The sequence below is a fragment of the Panthera tigris genome, chromosome C1, assembly GCF_018350195.1.
Source record: "Panthera tigris isolate Pti1 chromosome C1, P.tigris_Pti1_mat1.1, whole genome shotgun sequence".
Taxonomy (NCBI): domain Eukaryota; kingdom Metazoa; phylum Chordata; class Mammalia; order Carnivora; family Felidae; genus Panthera; species Panthera tigris.
Genome location: NC_056667.1, coordinates 80,525,054 through 80,546,337, shown reverse-complemented (window position 1 = coordinate 80,546,337; position 21,284 = coordinate 80,525,054). Strand labels below are relative to the sequence as shown.

At 39.6% G+C, this 21,284-nt stretch overlaps 1 long non-coding RNA gene across 1 annotated transcript in view; it reads right to left on the bottom strand.

The window, feature by feature from the left end:
• The window catches only part of LOC122241528, a 65,416-nt gene that overhangs the window by 17,425 nt on the left and 26,707 nt on the right, over positions 1–21,284 (bottom strand). The gene's annotated exons all lie outside the window — the stretch shown is intronic.

Genomic DNA, 21,284 nt, shown 5'->3' with positions numbered 1-21,284 from the left:
AAAAAAAATCACAAAACCGTCTCCCCTTTTGAAACCCAGAGTTGCAGAGCACAGCAACTACCAGCCCAACAGGATTTTATGGACAGGAACCAACTGTCAAAATATTCTTCCAGCCTCGAATGTAAGCTCAGTCCCAACAGGACACAGAATCACATCTTTCTGCCCAAAGCTCCATGGCCCCAGAGCTGACTATGAAGAAATGAGCCAACAGTGCAGGAAAATATTTCCTTGAAAAGTCTTGTGGCTTGTCATGAGAAGCAGAAAAAGTCCTAAGGATTTGTAAAAAGAGAAGAAACATGCGTCATAGTTATCTTTGTAAAATAGGTAACTATTTACAAGGTGTAAGAAATATCTGGAAGAAAAATAAATAGATCAGGAGTCATCACAACTACTTTTCTCTTACCACCAATTTATCTCTTGCTCCAAAAAGCATACAAATTTTACCAGGAACACTGCAAATCTTCTATACTGAATAACAAAATTTCCTATTGATTCCATGTGTCTGCTCACCTATTACAACCATTTCATTACAACCATTTTCTGGAGAAAAACATCCAGAAAGCTATTAATAGTCACCATCTTTACTTCCTTACCCCCCAATCTCTCTTCATCCCATTCTAATCAGACTTCTGTTCCCATGATGGCACAGTAACTGCTTTTTTTCAAGTCACCAGTGAACTTTACATTACCAAATATAATGGTCATTTTTCTGATCTTATTCAACTCAACTTCCCAACCACCACCTCAGTGTAAAACTCTCTTCTTTTCTCAGTTATGACATTATGGTATCTTTGTTTTCCTACTAAACACAGGTGTCTCCTTCTTGGTCTCAGTGCCATTCATCATCCTTTGCTTCCCTCTGAACCCTCACATGTCCAACACTGGGGCAAGACCTCTCTTTTCTATCTTCCCCTACCCCCTTGGGATCTCATCCAGTCCTATGGCTTCAAATACCACCCAAATACTGATGACTTCCATGAGAGATCCCTGTACAAGTATCTCCCTTAAACTCTAGCCAGATATTCAAACGTCTAGGTGACATTTCCACATCAATGCGTAGTAGAGATCTCAAACTTAATGTGTCTAAGCAAAACTCCTAATTTTCTGCCCCAAACCTGCTCCTCTTCCAGACTGCCCTGTTTCAGTAATGTCTTTATCATGAACCCAGTCTGTAAGCCAAAACCTACAATCATCCTTAACCTCTTTTCCTCATCACCCCTTATATCAAGTCCAATAATCTAACTCCATAGAATATCTCAAATGCATCCATTTATCTTCATTACCCCTCCCTCTACCCTAGCCCAAGACACAATTTATTTCCCTCACCTGACCTTATGCAATAGCCTCCTAATTGTTCTCTCTGGCTACCAAGGAAATCTTTTAAAATATTAATCAGATTGGGGTGTCTGGGTGGCTCAGTCGGTTAAGTGTCCGACTTCGGTGCAGGTCATGATCTCGCGGTTTATGAGTTTGAGCCCCGCATCAGGCTCCATGCTCACAGCTTGGAGCCTGGAGCCTGCTTTGGATTCTGTGTCTCCCTCTCTCTCTGCTCCTCCTCTGCTTGCGCTCTGTCTCTGTCTCTCTCTCTCAAAAAAATAAACATTAAAAAAACTTTTAAAATATTAATCAGTTCATGTTTCTCCCTTGTCTAAAATTTTCCAGTGGTTCTCTATCATTCTTAGAGAAATATCCAAACTTCTTATGCTGCCTTCAATGCCCTGTATGATTTGGCCCCTGACTTGAATGAGCTTATCTCTCTCTCACTCATTGCAATCCAGGCATGCTGGCTCTTTTTCTAATCCTTGAACATACTGAGCTTTATCTCACTTCAAATGTTTGCACAAATAATGTACTCTACCTAGAAGCTTCTTCCTCTGAATCTGCCATGGCTGGTTTCTTCTGGTCATAATAGATCTTGGGTTAAATGGAATCACTCCAGATTAACTTCTCTGACCACATACCTAAATAGTCCACCGATCCAATCTCCTTTTGTCACTCTCTATAAAAACCTCCTACTTTATTCCTTCATAACACTTCTAACTGTCTGAAATCACTATTTTTAGAAATTGTCTATTTTCTACCCCACCCCCATTAGAATATACACTCCATGAAAACAAGAACCATAGGCATTCTGGATCCCTACTACACAGAAGAATATTTGGCACATAGTAAGAACCCAATAAAATGTGAGAAGAGTTAACAAATAAATGAATACCAAAGACAGTGCAAATGGAAGCTTTGCTTCCATTTATTCAACCATTCCAAATATTTATCAGGTGCTTTGTTGTGATGTCCAAGCTGGATACAACAATAAGCAAATGTTCCTCTGCCTTTGAGAAGGAGCATCCCCAAAACCAAATTCATCAAGAACTACCAAAGAAGAGCCACAGGAAGTAGATAAACTAGAAGGAAAGTGTATAGATCTTGGTTTTTGTGACATCAATCACTATCTGTGGGTATCTACAAAAGTGAAAAAGTAGGCAGCTTTCAAAGAATGTGGAGGATGAAAGTCAGCCTGGAATAATCAAGAGATAATTATTATAGAAAATAAAATTGTTGTAGGAACAAAGTAACCCATCTGTTTAGAAACTGAAAAAGGAAGAATTAAGAAGGAAAAATATAATAAAAATAAGAGGTATTTTTGAGCTTGGTAATGACATAAACTGGACAGGTATGAAAGAAGGAAAGGCAAGAAAAGAGGAGAAAAGGCAGGGAGAAAGAAAAGGATGGAAAATAAAATGAAAGACAAAAGAAAGGAGAAAACAAGAGTAGCACAGAGAAAAAGATGTAAGGGAAAGCAAAATGAATGTGAGTCAGTAATCAAAGACAGAGGCTGGGGAGACCATAAAGTCTGATAAGAGTCAGACAGAAATTGGGTATGAGTTGGAAGTTCCACTCAACTTGGAGCATTCCAAAGGCATGGGCTGAAGCTTACTTTGTATTCCCAGTTCCTAGTGTACCTGATTGTTAAGTTGGAAGTTGTCACTGAGGTTCCATGATATGATGGAAAATTCCAAACTGAGATAACAACTCACAGAAATTTCAAAGTGGTGCTATATTAATCAGCTCAAGCTGCCATAACAAAGTATCACAGACTGCGTATTTGAACAACAGGAATCTATTTTCTCACAGTTCTGGGGATAGAGGTTCAAGATCAAGGTGCTATTAGTGTTAGTTTCTGGTGAGACCTCTCCTCCTGTCTTGGAGAGGGGCACCTTCTCACTGTGTCCTCACAAAGCCTTTTCCCTGTGTACATGAGGAAAGACAGAAAGAGTCCTGGTATCTCTTTCTCTTTTCATAATGACACCAGTTCTGTAGGATTAGGGCCCCATCCTTAGGACCTCATTTAACCTTAATTGCCTCTTTAAAAGCCCTATCTCCAAATATAGTCACATTCAACATGAATTTGGGACAGGGGGAGGACACAGTTTAGTCCACAACAGGCACCAAGAACCAGTTAGATAGCTCTAAAACTCTCAAGGGGAAAATCGATGCATTAAGAAAATGGAGATAAAAAGATGTATGAGACGGTATTCTTTGGGAAAACTCTGGAGGTGATATACTCTCTGCCTCCAAGGGTTGTAGAGGAGCTGCCTGACCTCTCAGGTCAAGCCTAGCAGGAGGGGCTTCAACTTGACCATTGAAAGATGGAGGTGGGGTGCTTGGGTGCCTCATACAGAGCATCTGACTTCAGCTCAAGTCATGATCTCGCTGTTCGTGGGTTCAAGCCCCGCACTGGGCTCTGTGCTGACAGCTGAGAGCCTGGAGCCTGCTTCGGATTCTGTGTCTCCTCTCTCTGGCCCTCCCCCACTCATGCTCTGTCTCTCTCTGTCTCTCAAAGATAAATAAACATTAAAAAAATTAAAATAAAGAAAGATGGAGGCCTTGTCGTGTGTACCCTATATTTCAAATTAAAAAATAATTTTTTTTAAGAGAGAGAGAGAGAAGGCATGTGTGTGTGCGTGTGTGTGTGTGTCGGTGTGTCTGTGCACACGCGCATGTGCACATGTGTGCAGGGGAGGGGCAGAAGGAGAAGGAGAATCTTAAGCAGGCTCCACATCCAGCTCAGCACTGAGCCTGATGCAGGGCTTGATCCCACGACCAGGAGATCATGATCTGAGCTGAAATCAAGAGTAGGATATTTAAGCTACTGAGCCACCCAGGCATCCCTGTGTCCCCTGTATTTCTGGTGCAAAGCCTAGGAGAATGGTCTTTTTTTAATTTTTAAAAATGTTTATTTATTTTTGAGAGAGAGAGAGAGACACGGAGTGCAAGCAGGGGAGGGAAAGAAAGACAGGAAGACACAGAATCTGAAACAGGCTTCAGGCTCCAAGCTATCGGCACAGAGCCCGATGTGGGGCTAGAACGCACAAACTGAAATCATGACCTGAGCTGAAGTTGGACACTTAACTGACTGACCCACCCAGGTGCCCCTCCAGGAGAATGGTCTTGATGCATATCTGAAGAATCTGGAAATGAGAGGTGTGCTCATCAGCCTGAGGTGGTGTAAGGTATTATAGAGGGCTTTCTTTGAGAAGTAACTGTACCTCCACCAGCATCAGGGCAAAGAATACATAAATGTTTCCCACATGGGGGGAATACAGCCCGGAGCTAGTTTATGTGCTGCCCAAGAGGACCACATGGAAGGGTAAAGGATGCCAACAGAGAGAGTAGTATCTACGTTGAACCCCTGGAAAGCTAGGGGCTAAAGGAGATATTGGCTACCAGGAGAAAATGTACTCCTCCAGCTTTTAATTCCAGGGTCCCAGCAGAGAGGCTCCTAAGAATCAATGGAAACCAGTGCAAGGAACTCAGCTTTGAATAGCTGAGTCAGAAAATGAGCCCCGAAAATGCAAAACTATCTTATGATAGTACCAGTCAAGTGAGAACTTTCCATTCTCACTTTTCCCACCTGCCCCTTTGTGCTCCAAGAGTAAGGGGCCAGAACCTACAACTAGCAACCTAGGAAAGAAAGCACAAAAGAAAAAGAAGGAAGTATACTGTAGCTCTTAACAAGGCAGGTCAATACCCACCAGAAGCTTGGGGAAAGGAGAATGTTTAATTCGAAGTCAAGTTAGGTTTACCAAGCATTCTAGTTATGGAATTAAGATTACAAAAGTCATGGAGTTTGCCAGAGTTTTTATTCTGTGCAGGAAAACAACATCCATATCTAAAAAATTTCAAGGAACAGTAGTAGGAAACCTAGAGGTGCCTACTGATTACATCTCATAAGTCATGCTTGTTCAGCATATTGGTTATGCTAACATAGGGCCGGCCACACAGGACATTCAATACACTTTTTGATCAATGTAAATAAAATCATTTTAAAATACTGGCTAACTCATATAATATTTAATCTGCTTCACTTATGTACTTTAATGTTTCACTGAATGTTTACAATAGCTCTATGATTGATGTAGGCACTATTATTATCTATATGAATGGGGAAATTGAGGCACAGACAAGTACCCTAAAAACAGGATCTGTGTATTGGAAGCTCCACTAGACATTGAGCTTCCAGAAGGAACAGAACACAGCTAGGAAGGAGAAGAGTCAGGATTCATACCCAGGCAACATGTCTCTGGAGGCACTCTCTTTACCTCCATCCTGGTCTGCCCTCTCAAATTAGCAAACATTTTGTTGGCTGTCTACTATGTACCTTATGTTGTATATTCAACAATGGTAAGCCAGATACAGCCCTGTCCTCAAGGAATTTACATCCTAGAAAGGAAAACCAAATAACAAACATGTAAATACATAAATACAAGAGCAATGCAAGAAATAAAACAGGGTGCTATGGTGGAAGGTACGCACAGGACCACTTTTAGGTGTGCAGCCAGAGGATATCTCTCAGAAAAGGTGACATTTCTGAGTAAGTGTGGGAAGGAGCAAGCCAGCCATAGCAAGAGGGGGATTTTTAAAATCAAGTAAAAGAGCAGATTTGCCACTGATCTTGTAAAATGTGCCTTAAATGGAACGTGATCTGACAGAGGTTAAAATGTGATATGCTTTGTGTCATATTTTAAGAAATGATATCAACATTTACTTAAGAACAAACCTCCATGTGCGCAAACCCCTCCTCCACCCCCAGGCAGAGGCTGAGATGGGAAATGACTTGGGCTAAGCATTTAATGAGCCGTTAGGAGGCTCCTGATGGGTCCTTGCTCTACCAGCAGCTAGGTGAGCATCTACATGACATATGTGGCTCAGGGGTAGCTCTTTTTCTATTCCTTTTGGACCAAAAGAAACACAATTTAGGGGCACCTGGGCGGCTCAGTCGGTTGAGCGTCCGACTTCGGCTCAGGTCATGATATCACAGCTTGTGAGTTCAACCCCCGTGTCGGGCTCTGTGCTGACAGCTCAGAGCCTGGAGCCTGCTTCAGATTCTGTGTCTCCCTCTCTCTCTGCCCCTCCCCTGCTCACACTCTGTCTCTCTCTCAAAGATTTAAAAAAAAAATTAAAGGGCGCTTGGGTGGCTCAGTCGGTTAAGCAGCCGACTTCAGCTCAGGTCATGATCTCGCGGTCCGTGAGTTCGAGCCCCGCGTCGGGCTCTGTGCTGTCAGCTCAGAGCCTGGAGCCTGCTTCAAATTCTGTGTCTCCCTCTCTCTCTGCCCCTCCCCTGCTCACACTCTGTCTCTCTCTCTCTCAAACATTTAAAAAAAAATTAAAAAATATTTTTAAAAAGAATTTAAATGTGGGAGAAGAGAAGAAGGAAGATGAGTTAAACTCCTCTTATGCTACATAAAACAGTGAGGGGTACTATCATCCTAACACCTCAACTGGTGGATACAAACAAGTGGGGCAGGTATGAAAGTGTTTCTTGCTGAGTTGCAACCATACTGTCTCAGAGAATTAACAGTTGACCTTGAGAAGTGTGCATGTGTGTGTATCTGTCTGTCTTTCTGTCTGTATATATGCATGTTCCAACAGCTTGAATTTTGAGAAAAATAAAGAAGTATGTTTCCATCTCTACCCATTGGACAACCTCCTCGGTGACCAGGTTGGGTGTTCAGGTAGACTCTGGACTGTCTACACAGACTCAGAGTTTCGTATATATGAGGCTACAGGAGGGAGCTATTAGTCCAGACTGAGTTACTCACATTTAAGAACTGGGGATGGGGATTAAGATCCTCTGTGGATGGCAGGTGAATAGAGAGTCACGTGGTGAAGATTAGAAAAAAGGACACACTCCTGCTGAAAAGCCTGACTTAGAAACAGTGCAAAATTAATAACTAGGGAATTGACAAGAGAATTCCCATCTAAAGATGGATCTGCCATGAAATACGGTATGGGAAAGGTTGTATATAGGCACAGCTTTAAACATCCTTGTAGTTAATCATATACCTGGCAACCCTGTGAGACAGTCCTGCAGAAACAAGAGATGGGCAGGCAAAGGAAGCTTGGTAGGCCACATTCTCACTCCTCTGTGGCTGCACCAAGGGAGCTGCTTCCTGCGGAGGGAGGTACAGTGAAGATGCTAGGAGCAGGGATTTCAGGCAGGGGCGACTGCAGGGGTGGGAGGGCTTGGAGACGTGCGGGGAATGGAAGGAGTACATGACGATAGGGTGGGCAATGTGGCAGCAGGTATGAAATGGCCCCTCTTCCTTCCTCTGTCTTCATAGGAGGGAACTCTACGGGGGAAGGAAAAGTGGACTCTCAAGTAACAGAACCCCTGACCATGTTGGAAACCTAAAATTCTATGTGCTGTCCACTTTGGCCCCCTCAGGCCAATGTAGCTATTCCTTTTGTACATAGTTCTTCTCTGGTAAGAAGCCAAGTATTGAAACCCACTTCTTCCCAGGGAGACAAAAGCCCACTCAGGCCTCCAGCATTGGCTGGCCACTGCCAGATCAACGAGCCCACCCAGGGGAGAGTGGGAAGGTTGCCTGAGGAGGCTTTGCTTTTTAAATGCGCCTTTTCTTTGTATCCAGACAGGAAGGAAGCCAATAATTTATGGCTCTCCATGCTATGGTATGTTCATGCCTGTGCATGTGTGCGTGTGATAGAGTATTTCTTCTGTTGTTTGTTCTTCTCCTGTTAAGAATGTAACAGACTGAGTCCAGGGACTTCTGAGGGTTGTCATGCTGACCCTGGGTTTTCTCTAATGTGGTTTTCTCAAATAATTTCATTATTTGCCAATGGTGCCATAGCTACTGCTGTGAATAACAAGTTCATATTTCTCATGAATGGGCCCATCTCCCATAAAAGTATATTAACAAAGGGAAAGTACCCATTCATTAGTCCTATTAGCATGATTTGAAAAACCTGGAAGGTAAACAAATGGAGACTTCTGTACATTAATATTATTCTTTGTTCTACAAAGGATTTATACTTATGTTCTGGCATCTTGCAGGTCTGTTCTCAGCCTCCCTGTTTCAAATCAAATGCTGTCAAATTCTACCTAAACCTGTCTACACTCCTCAGCCTCAGGGCCTCTGAGTCCTCACACATCCCCTATGGTGCCAAGTACTCTGGTGGCACTCAGCAAAAAACATCACAGTCTTAACCGCGGTTAGATTTTAATTTCATTACTTTGGACTTTAACCTGCCCTCTAATTAGACAATGAACTGAGGAAAATCTAATTACTTTTCCAATATTCCTTCATGTGGCATTCTTGATTATTGCCATGTCACATTTGGCAACTCACAGAGACTTTCCGAATGTGAACAACAGTCATCCTTTTCTAAACAAAAGCTGAAGTAATGCCCTGCATCAAAGGGTGGAAAGGTTTTGTATTTGCTTTGTCTGTTTGTTTATTTTGTTATTAGAATTGGCTCTGTAGGTCTCACCCCTACCATGAGATTAGTCAAGTTTAGGCTGCTCGAGTAGCCAAAGGCATTTGCAACACACTACAATTGGCCTCAACCTGTAACAATCCTCTTTTGCTTTACAAGACAGACATACGACCTTTCCTTCAGCCAGGACTGACTGGGTAAATGGATTACTTGATTGACTGGGTATGACAGTGCTGTTGAGAAATGTACTTTAAATATATTTGGCAAGTTGAAAGTGGCGTGCTCCATTAGGATACAATTATGCTAACCGGGGTTGTCATTCAGTAGGGAAGCAGTGCTGCTATAATGATACGTTGTAAAGAACTGCTTGGGTCCTCCAGGTGGAAATGGCCTTTCAGTGCTGAGGCTTGCGGGACGTTGTAGAAGGCGTGGACGACATGTAAGCTCTGCTACTTACCCATCTCCTGTGACTGCTTTTATGAGGAAGGCAAGAAAAGGAACTGGGACCCCTTCTTGTTGCTTGATTGACTACCACTGGCCTTATGAATAACAGACAAATGGGAGAAACAGGGAAATCAATGGCTTAGGTCTGAGCTTTCACCCTTTGCCTCATCATTTAAGTCTTCTCTACTCAAACTCACCACTGTCACAACAATTGCTGGAGTGAAAAAGGGGGTCCTTGTGCGCCTTTGTATCAGATTTCTGAAACAGATTTCATAAAGAGCCAAAGAGATAGTATCGATAAAGATGAAAAACAAACACTATTGGCCCAAAAAGGAATTTAAATAGCTGCAGCAACAACAACCACAACAAAAAGAACACAATTTCTCACCAAATGTTTACAGACATTTCACAGCCCCTCTACCTCATTTTTATTAAACTATTTAAAGCGCTAGATTTACTTTGAGAGAGATCCCATGCATTTGAAGTCTGTGATCCACCAACAAAAACTGCAGTGAGAGGATTTCTTGTGCAGAATGGGAAAAATGTTGAGCAAGAGACCCGATCCTACCTGGTACTTCAAAAATCCTTTTCCTTCTCTGCTTTTTCTGAGATGCAGGGTGACTGTCTTTTGCTTCTGGGGAGGGCAAAACACAGAAAGGAAACAAGTCCAGAGGAAGGATTATCTTGGATACAAACCCTTTTTCTGGGATACTAGATAATCCAGAGTGCAAGCTGGTGCAAGACAGCTACACATTAGTCAGCTTCTCTTTGTGCCTATAAATGTAGCCCTCTGCAAGTGGCATGGAAGAATTAAACCACAAAATCCCAACAAGACAAAGTGCAGACAATTTACGAACCAGATATTGCAGCTAGGGAGAGATCTCTGATAGTCTTACCTAAGAAGCAATTACAAATAAAAGGGTTTCTCACTAGTGGAAAATTTTTTTTTCAGGAGGCACATCAATCAGAATGTTTTTCACCAAAAAGCAGAGAGATGTATAAACCTCTTCTTTCAGCACATCATTGATAGCCGAAGCAGGCATATTTGCAAAATTGGATGAGCGCACATCTCCAAAGCCACAAGGATCGTTGCAATAGGAAAAAGGGATAAATAGCTAGAGCTAAAAATACATAGTTGATGAAGTCTCTGTGCTCTGAAGTCCTTAGCCAGGGGGCAGCCTAGTGAGAACAAAGAGTGTCAGTTTCAGAGCCAGATGAATAAGAATTCAAAATAGGCTTCTAGGATTTGGGGCAAGTTTTTTAACATCACTGAGGCTCAGCTTCCTCAGTTGGACGAAGAGGATAGTATCTGCATCCCAGAATTATTACAGAGCCAGTATATAACAGATGCTCAACAAATATTATGTCTCTAATCCCTTTTTTCCCACAATTAGAGACTAAAAATAGAATAGCCAAATTTCCCACTGTCTATACAAGGTAATGTGTGATAAAAACCAAGAAAAGACAACATGACATCATTGAAAAGACAATTTTCCCTGGGAGGCAAAAGACCTGAATTCACCACCTGTCTCTATCCATTTCTACTTCTGTGATTCTGCTCTTCCGACTCTCTGGGCCTCCAATTTGTCATCTTAAAACCGAAGATATTGGACTAGATAATTGGCCCCTATTGTTTTATTTTCCTGGAGGTTGTTATTAGTAATGTCTGGGCCACTGAAGAGGTATTAACTTAAAGTCCAACACTTTTGTGTTAAAAGCAGCAATATATAGATGATATAGATACAAAAATCCTCAACAAAATATTAGCAAACCAAATCCAACAATACATTAAAAAAATCATTTACCATGATCGAGTGGGATTTATCCCTGGGATGCAAGGGTGGTTAAATATTTGCAAATCAATCAATGTGATACACCACATCAATAAGAGAAAGATAAAAAAAACATATAATCATCTTGATAGAAATGCAGAAAAAGCATTTGACAACTCCAACGTCCATTCATGATAAAAAGCTCAACAATTAGGTTTAGAGGGACTATATCTCAACATAGTTTTTCATTTATGAAAATCCTACAGCTAACATCATAATCAATGAGAAAAACTTTTCTCCTACAGTTAAGAACAAGACAAGAGTGTCCACTCTCATAAATTTTATTCAACATAGTACAGGAAGTCCTAGCCACAGCAATCAGACAAGAAAAAGAAGTAAAAATGCATCCAAATTGGTAAGGAAGAAGTAAAACTTACATTATTTGCAGATGACATGATACTAAATACAGAAAACCCTAAAGATGGGACCAAAAAATTCTAGAACCAATAAATTACTTCAGTAAGTTCACAGGATACAAAATCAAAATACAGAAATCTGTTGCTTTTCTATACACCAAAAATGAAGAGGCAGAAAGAGAAATTAACAAAATGATCTCACTATAACTGCACCCAAAATAATAAAACACATAGGAATAAACTTATCCAAGGAGGTGAAAGACCTATATTCTGCAAATTATAAAATATTAATGAAAGAAATTGAAGATGACATAAACAAATGTAAAGATATTCTATGTTCACAGATTGGGAGAACTAATATTGTTAAAATGTCCATACTACCCAAGCAATCTATAGATTTAATCCAATCCCTATCAAAATACCACCAGCATTTTTCACAGAACTAGAATAAATGACCCTAAAATTTGTATAGAACCACAAAACATCCCGAATGGCCAAAGCAACCTTAAAAAAGAAAAACAAAACTGTAGGTATCATCATCCCAGATCTCAAGATATACTACAAAGCTGTAGTAATCAGAACAGTATGGTACTGGCCCAAAATTAAACACAAAGATCAATGAAATCGAATAGAAAACCCAGAAATGAATCCATGCTTATATGCTCAATTAATCTTTGACAAGGGAGGCAAGAATATGCAATGGGAAAAAGATAGTCTCTTCAACTAATGGTGTTGGTAAAACTGGTCAGCTACATGTAAAAGAATGAAACTGAACCACTTTCTTATACACTACATAAAAACAAACCTGAAATAGATTAAAGACCTAAATGTAAGACCTGAAACCATAAAAATACTCAAAAAAGAATAGGTAATAATTTCTCTGACATCAATCATAGCAACATTTTTCTAGATATGTCTTCTGAGACAAAGGACACAAAAGCAAAAATAAACTATTGGGACTACATCAAAATAAAAAAGCTTCTGCACAGCAAAGGAAACAATCAATAAAACTAAACGACAGCCGACTGAATAGGAGAAGACATTTGCAAATGACATATCCAATAAAGGGTTAGTATCCAAAATATATAAAGAATTTATACAACTCAACACCAAGATAACAAATAATCCAATTAAAAAATGGGCAGAAGACATGAACAGACATTTCTTTAAAGAAGACATCCAGATGGCTAACAGACACATAAAAAGATACTCAACATCACTAACATCAAGAAAATGCAAATCAAAACCACAATCAGATACCACCTCACACCTGTCAGAATGGCCAAAATCAAAAAGACAAGAAAACCAGTGTTGATGAGGATGTGAAGAAAAAGGAACCCTGTGCACTGTTGGTGGGAATGCAAACTAGTGCAGCCTCTCTGAAAAACAGTATGGAGATTCTTCAAAAAATTATAGAACTACCATATGATCCAGTAATTCCACTAATGAGTATATACCCAAAGAAAACAAAAACACTAATTCAAGAAGATATATGCATCCCTATGTTTACTACAGCATTATTTACAATACCCAAGATATGGAAGCAGCCCAAGTGTCCATCAATAGACTCATGGATAGAGAAGAGGTGAGATAGATAGATAGATAGACAGACAGATAGAAAAGTAGATAGATAGATAGATAGATAGATAGATAGATAGATAGATAGAGGAATGTTAGTTTGCCAGAAAAAAAGAATGAAATCTTGACATTTGCCACAACATAAATAGGTCTAGAGGGCATAGTGTTATGTGAAATGTCCATCAGGAAAGACAAATACCATATGATTTTACTCATATGTGGAATTTAAGAAACAAAGCAAATGAACAAATAAAAAAACGTAAACAAACCAAAAAACAGACTCTTAACTACAGAGAACAAACTGATGGTTACCAGAGGGGAGGTGGGTGGGGAATGGGTGAAATAGGTGAGGAGGATTAAGAATACACTCGTGATGAGCACTGAGTAATATATAGAATTGTTTAAGATTTTTTTAATGTTTATTTATTTTTGAGAGAGAGAGAGAGACCAGAGAGTGAGTGGGGGAAGGGCAAAGAAAGAGGGAGACACAGAATCCAAAGCAGGCTCCAGACCCTGAGCTGTCAGCACAGAGCCTGATGCCGGGCTCGAACTCGTGAATTGTGAGATCATGACCTGATCTGAAGTCAGGCACTGAGCCAACTGAGCCACCCAGGCACCCATAGAATTGTTTAATCACTATATTGTATACCTGAAGCTAATATAACACTGTATGTCAACTATAGTGGAATAAAATTAAATTAATAGTTTTCTGTGAGATACAGAAAAAAAGCAATATGTAAAAGCAACATTTGAGGACTACAAAGGTGTACTGCTTGGGATCTGAATTCCACAGTTGTCACTTACTAGTTCAGAAATCTGGGAAATTTGATCTCTGTGTATTAGTTCTCTTATCTGCAAAATGGGGAAAGTAATAGTTACTCTGTCATACAATGGCTGTGAAGATTTAATGACAGTCCATGGAAAGGGCTAAGAACAGTATCTGATGCAGAGGAAGTACTTGATAAATAATAACTACTATTTTGTTGTTATCGTTGTGTTGTTGCTATTATAAATTATTATTATTATTATTATTATTATTATTAACGAAAAAAGATGCAATAATCACTAAATACAATGGTTTCACCCACTATGGATTTTTTAAAGTTTATTTTTATTTATTTTGAGAGACAGAAAGAGAGCACACACAAGAGCAGGGGAGGATCAGAGAGAGAGGAAGAGAGAATCCCAAGCAGGCCTACACACTGCCAGTGCTGAGCCCAATAGTGGGCTCAAACTCAGACCGTGAGATCATGACCCGAGCCAATAACAAGAGTTGGACACTTAATCAACTGAGCCACTCAGGTGCCCCCACTATGTATTTTTAAATATCATGCTGTATCTTCATATAAACAAACTTGCAATAAATTATCTTTTTATGTGCTTATGGTGTATTCACTCAGCACTTGGTACGTTGTAAACACCCAGAGCAATGACTGCCCCTACTTCTGTAGCCCAAGCAGGCAGATCCAGGAAGCACTCTGAATGTGATTCAGATATCTACGCACTGAGAGAAGACCAAGCCCAGAAAAGTACACTGTTAAGTACTTCCATAATTTGTGAAAAGGCCAGACACAAGCATTTTGCTGAGACCAGAGAAAGCCAAACAAAGGAATATACAAGTGCAAGAGGCATATAATTTCAAAGTAAGGGACACTTTGAAAACTTTAAAGACTCACTTTCAGAAAGTCTGCATCAGCATATATATAACAGGGCAGCAATATTTCCCAAACAGTTCAAACAGGTGATTGATCGAAAACAGATTTGTATGCCAACTCATCTAAGTTACATTAGAAACAGATGCCTTCTACAAGTTTTATTTACTTTTATTTATTTTTTTAATGTTTTTTAATTTTATTTTTTATTTTTTAAAATTTACATTCAAATTAGTTAGCATATAGTGCAACAATGATTTCAGGAGTGGATTCCTTAGTGCCCCTTATCCATTTAGCCCATCCCCCTCCCACAACCCCTCCTGTAACCCTCAGTTTGTTCTCCATAGTTATGAGTCTCTTCTGTTTTGTCCCCCTCCCTGTTTTTATATTATTTTTGTTTCTCTTCCCTTATGTTCATCTGTTTTGTCTCTTAAAGTCCTCATATGAGTGAAGTCATACGGTATTTGTCTTTCTCTGACTAATTTCACTTAGCATAATACCCTCCAGTTCTATCCATGTAGTTGCAAATGGCAAGATTTCATTCTTTTTGATTGCTTAGTAATACTCTATTGTGTGTGTGTGTGTGTGTGTGTGTGTGTGTGTGTGTGTGTGTGTGTATACGTCTTCTTTATCCATTCATCTATTTATGGACATTTAGGCTCTTTCCATACTTTGGCTATTGTTGATAGTGCTGCTATAAACATTGGGGTGCATGTGCCCCTTCGAAACAGCACACCTGTATCCCTTGGATAAATACATAGTAGTGTAATTGCTGGGTCATAGGGTAGTTCTATTTTTAGTTTTTTGAGGAACCTCCATACTGTTTTCCAGAGTGGCTGCACCAGCTTGCATTCCCAAGGTTTTATTTACTTTTAAAATACACTTAATGGTATTTCAATGGTTTCGTGAAACTTTGGTCTCACCAGCCATGATCAGCCACAGCACAATGAAGTCAAGTGAACAGCAGGGATTATTACTGCAATGGACAGTCTCTGGCCTCAAGGAATTTGCAGGGTAATGCATGAGCGGTGACAATCCAGCCCAAGATGTAGTCAAGAGCTGCACTGTATGGGTCAGTGGGACATTAAGAAATCACTAAGGGCTTAAGGAAATGGGATAAGTGCTCTTTCATGAAGGTGCTTCAAATGCTGACACGTCAGCCAGGTTTTGCTTTTTAGTTTTCACTAAACCTGCCCTCTACTTCTTCCTTTAATTGTCTCAGTCAATTCTTCCAGCCTTAGCTGGCTCTAAGTCCCCACATAAAGGCAGTTTGCTACTGGTGTAGAGAAATCACTTCAACTCTTTCACACATTTTCATAGACTCTCATCACTAAGAACTTAATTTTCATAAGTTCAATGACTTAGAATATTATCAGTTAAAACAATTCCCTTATGTTGCCTTTCCCAATCTTTTAATAAAGTATCCTTAACAATGCAAGGGGAAATCCAAACAGAAACTCAAGAAAATCTAGAAAATAATTACAATAAAAATACAACACATGGTAATCTATGGAAAATAGCTAAAACAGAATTCAGAGGGAAAATAATAGCCTCAAATACTTCACTGAAGACAAAAAGGAAAAAGGGAAATGTGAAAATTATGCATTCAACTTTAAAAATACAATTTAAGCCTTTTAAAAGCAGAACAATGCAAATAATAAAAACAAGGAAAATGAACACATTTAAAGAGAAAAAAATTTAATTTTTTGTACTTAAAAAAATTTTTTTAGGGGGCCTAGGTGGCTCAGTCGGTTAAATGTCCTACTTCGGCTCAGGTCATGATCTCGCGGTTTGTAAATTCGAGTCCCGCGACAGGCTCTGTGCTGACGGCTCGGAGCTTGAAGCCTGCTTCGGATTCTGTGTCTCCCTCTCTCTCTGCCCCTCCCCTGCTCACACTTTGCCTCTCTCTGTCTCTGTTTACTTATTTTTTGAGAGAGAGAGAGACAGACAGACAGAGCGTGAGCAGGGGAGGGACAGAGAGAGAGGGAGACACAGAATCCGAAGCAGTTCCAGGCTCCCAGCCGTCAGCACAGAGCCCAATGTGGGGCTCAAACTCACAAACCATGAGATCATGACCAGAGCCAACGTTGGACGCTTAACCAACTGAGCCACCCAGGTGCCCCTAAAGAGAAAAAAATTTTTTACTAGTTAAAAACACCAAAGCAGACAAACCATTATGAATTCTAACAAAACAGAGTAAAAGCAAATAAATATACATAGTAAGAAATAAAAGAAGAAAAATATCTCAGATCCAAAGACAATTTGAAGAATCAGAACAGACTATCCTTCCCAATTTCACATAATGCATAATTTTCTAGAAAAAAAATAACCTATATACCCTTGCTACAGATCACCTCTGTGGCATATTAATAAATAGTGGCACCAAATTCACCCAAAGCTAGAAGGTCCCTTGATTCATGTCTATCTCCAGTACGCAAACAAAAGCAGCTCCAGATGTCAAGCCTTCTCAAAATATATGGGAACCACAGATGAGCTTCAACAATATAGAACTACTGTGCTATTTTTCATTTGCCCTGCCAGACCCCTCTCTGCCCTTCTTCAGCCTAGTCTCTGCCCTGGGAGATCATGTGGATAGACCATATCAGCTGGTTCCCATGCCCTGTGGCTTGCACCCTGGTTGAGCTAATGTGGAGCACTTGTAAGAGATGGAAAGGAGGAGAGTGGTGGCTTTTTACCGAAGGAGTCTCTGATGGATGGTTTTGTCTGTCCACCATTCTAGGAGGCTGACTACCAAAACTTCCCTCCCTTCTTGGTACCTTTGGGTCTCAGCATTGTAACAGCTCAGATGCTGCCAAGATACTGAGTTATTACATCATTTCTTATGGTTTCTTCATACCCATATCATTGTATAAAATCCCTTGGTAAGTAAACCTCCTTTAATTATTTTATACTGAAGGTGCCATCTGTTTCCCATGAACATGGACAAACACATTGTCTTGATTGGGGAGCTTCTAAAACCATGTACAAGACAAATTCTATCCATAAAAATGCAAGTTATCGCCTCCCCGGCCAAGGCAGAGACCATTTACTCCTGGATCAAAAGCCACTAGATCTTCTCTAAAGAAACTGAACAGATGGGAATAGCAAATACTTACACCATGTTTTCTGATTTTCTTTTCTGAGAAAAGACCTTCTTATCCGGCATTCTGAAGCCAGGGGCTGTGAGGTGCTTCCCTCTGGCCCATCATAAAGTAAATACTGCCATGCCCTGCCATGCTGGGTTCCCCTGAGAATTCTCATCCAGAGAAGAGACTTCAAGGAAAACATTCCTACTGCTATAATGGGAGAAGAAATCCAATCCTACTTTCTTATACATGAAGGGATAGCCATTGATGACCAGAAACTGAGGAGAACCAGAATTATGAAGGAGAAATGTAAAAACTGACTTCAAAAGTAAGTCAGGGAGGAGAAGCAATTTTTAAAAGTCTAATTCATGTAGACAAAAAGAGTAAAAAAGCTATCACACTCATAAAACAAAATCAGGGTGCTATGACAAAGGAATAAGTAGTGCAAATTACAAATTAAGATACTGGACATTTAAAATCATTCCCAAAATAAAATTATTAGGAGGAAACTAAAAAATAAAGTCAAAGAAATTTCCTAAACTTGAAGCAATAGACAAAGACACAAAAAATATTTCTCAAAAAGTTCAGAGTACCAACATCCAATTAATAAACATTCCATAAAGAGAAAATGAAAAAATTAAAAGGTAAGAAATTAATGAAGAAATAATATAAAAAAAATTCCCAGTGCTAAAGAAAGACATGTGTCTCTAGATTAAAAGTACAAACAAAATGCCTAGCATGATGAATTAAAGAAAAGAAAAGGGGGGAAAAAAAGAAACCTCTATCTAAACACACCGTTGTGAAATATCAAAACCCTGAATATAACAAAAAGACTTTAAAAGCTTCTACAGAGAAAAACAAGTTACCTGCAAGTTACCCAGGATGCCTTTTCATCAACACAGCAGATGCTAGAAGCCAATAGACCAATGCCTTCAAGATTCTCAGGGAAAATCATCTTAGACTGAGAGTTCTAAATTATCAATTAAGTTTGAGGGCAAGTGAAGATATTTTAGTCATGTAAAGACTGAAAATTTTATCTTTCTTCAATATAATTTCACCTCAAAATGTCAGTTTGGGTTTTTATGAGGAACTTGATAGATACACTCTAACATTTTATAAGAAAGAATACACATCCATGAATAACTAAGTCGGCCTTAACAAAAGGAGATAAGAGGAGGTGAGAGTTTCCCTAAGGGAAACTATGAAACCATAGTAATCAAAATCATGTTGTATTCATGCAAGAAGAGACTAATAAGTGAATTGAACAGAACAGAAAGCATGGAGACATCTATTGCCTTCATTAGATGATGCTAGGGCAATTACTTCATTATACAGAAAACAATTGTTGATCCCTATTGAAAACTCCATTCAAAAATATGCTCCAGATGAATTAAAGGCTTAAAAATGAAAGAATAAACTGTAAACTTTTAAGGTAAAAATGTGGGAGAATATCTTCACTGTTTAAAGACTAGAAAGGAATTTTTGGGAGTTTTATTTAAAACTAAAGCATAAACTAGGGCCCCTGGGTGGCTCAGTCAGTTGAGCATCTGACTTCAGCTCAGGTCATGATCTCACAGTTCATGAGTTCAAGCCCCACATCAGGTTCACTGCTGTCAGGACAGAGCCTGCTTTATATCCTCTGTCCTCCTTCTTTCTCTGCCCCTCCCCCACTTACACGCTTGCTCTCTCTCTCTCAAAAATAAACATTAAAAAAGACTAAAAAAAAAAAAAAACTAAAGCATAAACTACCAAACTAAAAAGAAATTCATAATTTTTTACATTCAAATTTTAAATTTAAGCTCCACTTACCATTTGAAACCATTGACAAAATCAACAGACACATGTAAGACTGAGATCTATCTATGTCTAAACCAGTCACTATTTAGAATATTTAAGGAACATCTGCAAAATAACAAGAAAAAGAACAACAACCTCACTAAGCAAAATGGGAATATAAGAATAGGCAACTTGCAAAAGGGGAAACCCAAAAGACCAACAAATATATGAAAAGTTATTTTTTAAAAAACAGTAAACAGAGAAATTCAAATTAAAGTATATAGGAGATATCATTTCTATCAGGCTGACAAAAATTATGAAGTTGGTGAGAATGTAAAATGATGCCGACTTTCTGGCATACAAGCTGGCAGTCAAAATGATGTTACACCTGACTCAGCAATTCCCCTCCTGCATCTATATCTCCAAGCAATTCTCACTGGTCACCAGCGGTTCATATAGGAGGATGCTTGATGTAGATTTTCTGTAGAGTAAGAAACTGGAGGCAATCTAACTATCTATAACGAGAGAGAGGTTTTATGTTAACTATGCCAAAAGTACAAAACAAAATACCGTACAGCAGCCAGAAGCAATGGGTTAGATATACATAGCAACAAAGATTGCTCTACCAAATATAATGCTTAGTGGGGGGAAATGTAAGGAACAAAATTAAATATATAATTATGTCAGTAAGGATCTTCCCAGAAAGCAGTACTTAGGCCAAGCAGTTAAATAGAGGAAAATTAAGAATACGGAAAATTAAGAATATTTTAGAAGAGCTGAAAGAAAAGACAGAGGAGTATTAAGGCAAAGCACAAATCAACAACTGCTGGTGTGTGTTTTTTTCATTATCATTCCTCTGAGACTTTTTAGATAGATTTTCCCTAATCATCCCCTACCGTGATGCACCATGCATCTCTTTGTGCACGATACGTAAAAAAGTGAGATTCCCCTCTGCCAAGAACCACTGTAGCTTCCATGGAAGCAAAATTTCCCCCACTGAGATGCATGTGTTAGAGGAATAAAGGGAAAAGATGTTACTGGAGCTTAGAAGCCGGGGTCACCTGGTTGGTGCTGGCAGCGCAGCGGTGATACAGCCACTGTCCAAGTCACCATGAGGCCGAGGCCATGAGGCCAGGGTGGTATATTCCCTCCCTGTCCCTTCCTCCTTTCCTCTAATCTCACACGGGTGCCTTCCGTTAGTCAAACCCAGCCAGAAGCCAGTGACGTCTGGGAAATGCACGTTGCAGGGGTCATGCCCTGGTGTGTGATATAGAACCCAGCAAGAAAAATCAGGAAATGGATCTGAAGGGAAACAGACAAATGACCAGCACAGTAATACAATGCCATTTACTTAAATGGGAAAAAAAAAAGTACGCAAACAAAAAAACACACATTTTCGCAAGAACACATACATGCAAAAACATGCACATTGAGCACATTAAAATTGTTGCCTGAGTAGAAGAAGGGAAGTGCAAAGGGATTGGAGATAAAGATTGAAGGGATGTGAAAAACAAGAGAAAGATTATTTGGGGGAGAATTTCCTTAAGGAGAGGCTCCAGTGAAACAAGGAAACAAAAAGAACAGATGACTAGGAACCAGGAAACAACCGGACAATGCAAGAGAGCAGTATCTACGGCTCCGAAGATGGCGGTCGTGCAGCAAACCCAGGAAGCTACCATTCAGATTCCAGTAGAAGAACAGAGGGTGGCAGGAGGGAGGATTCCAGAAAAATTAGAATGAGCCCTCAATAGGATTGAAGGCAGCATTAATAATTTAAAAAAGAAACTAAAGCTATATTAAGAGAAAACCATGCAAGAACAACAG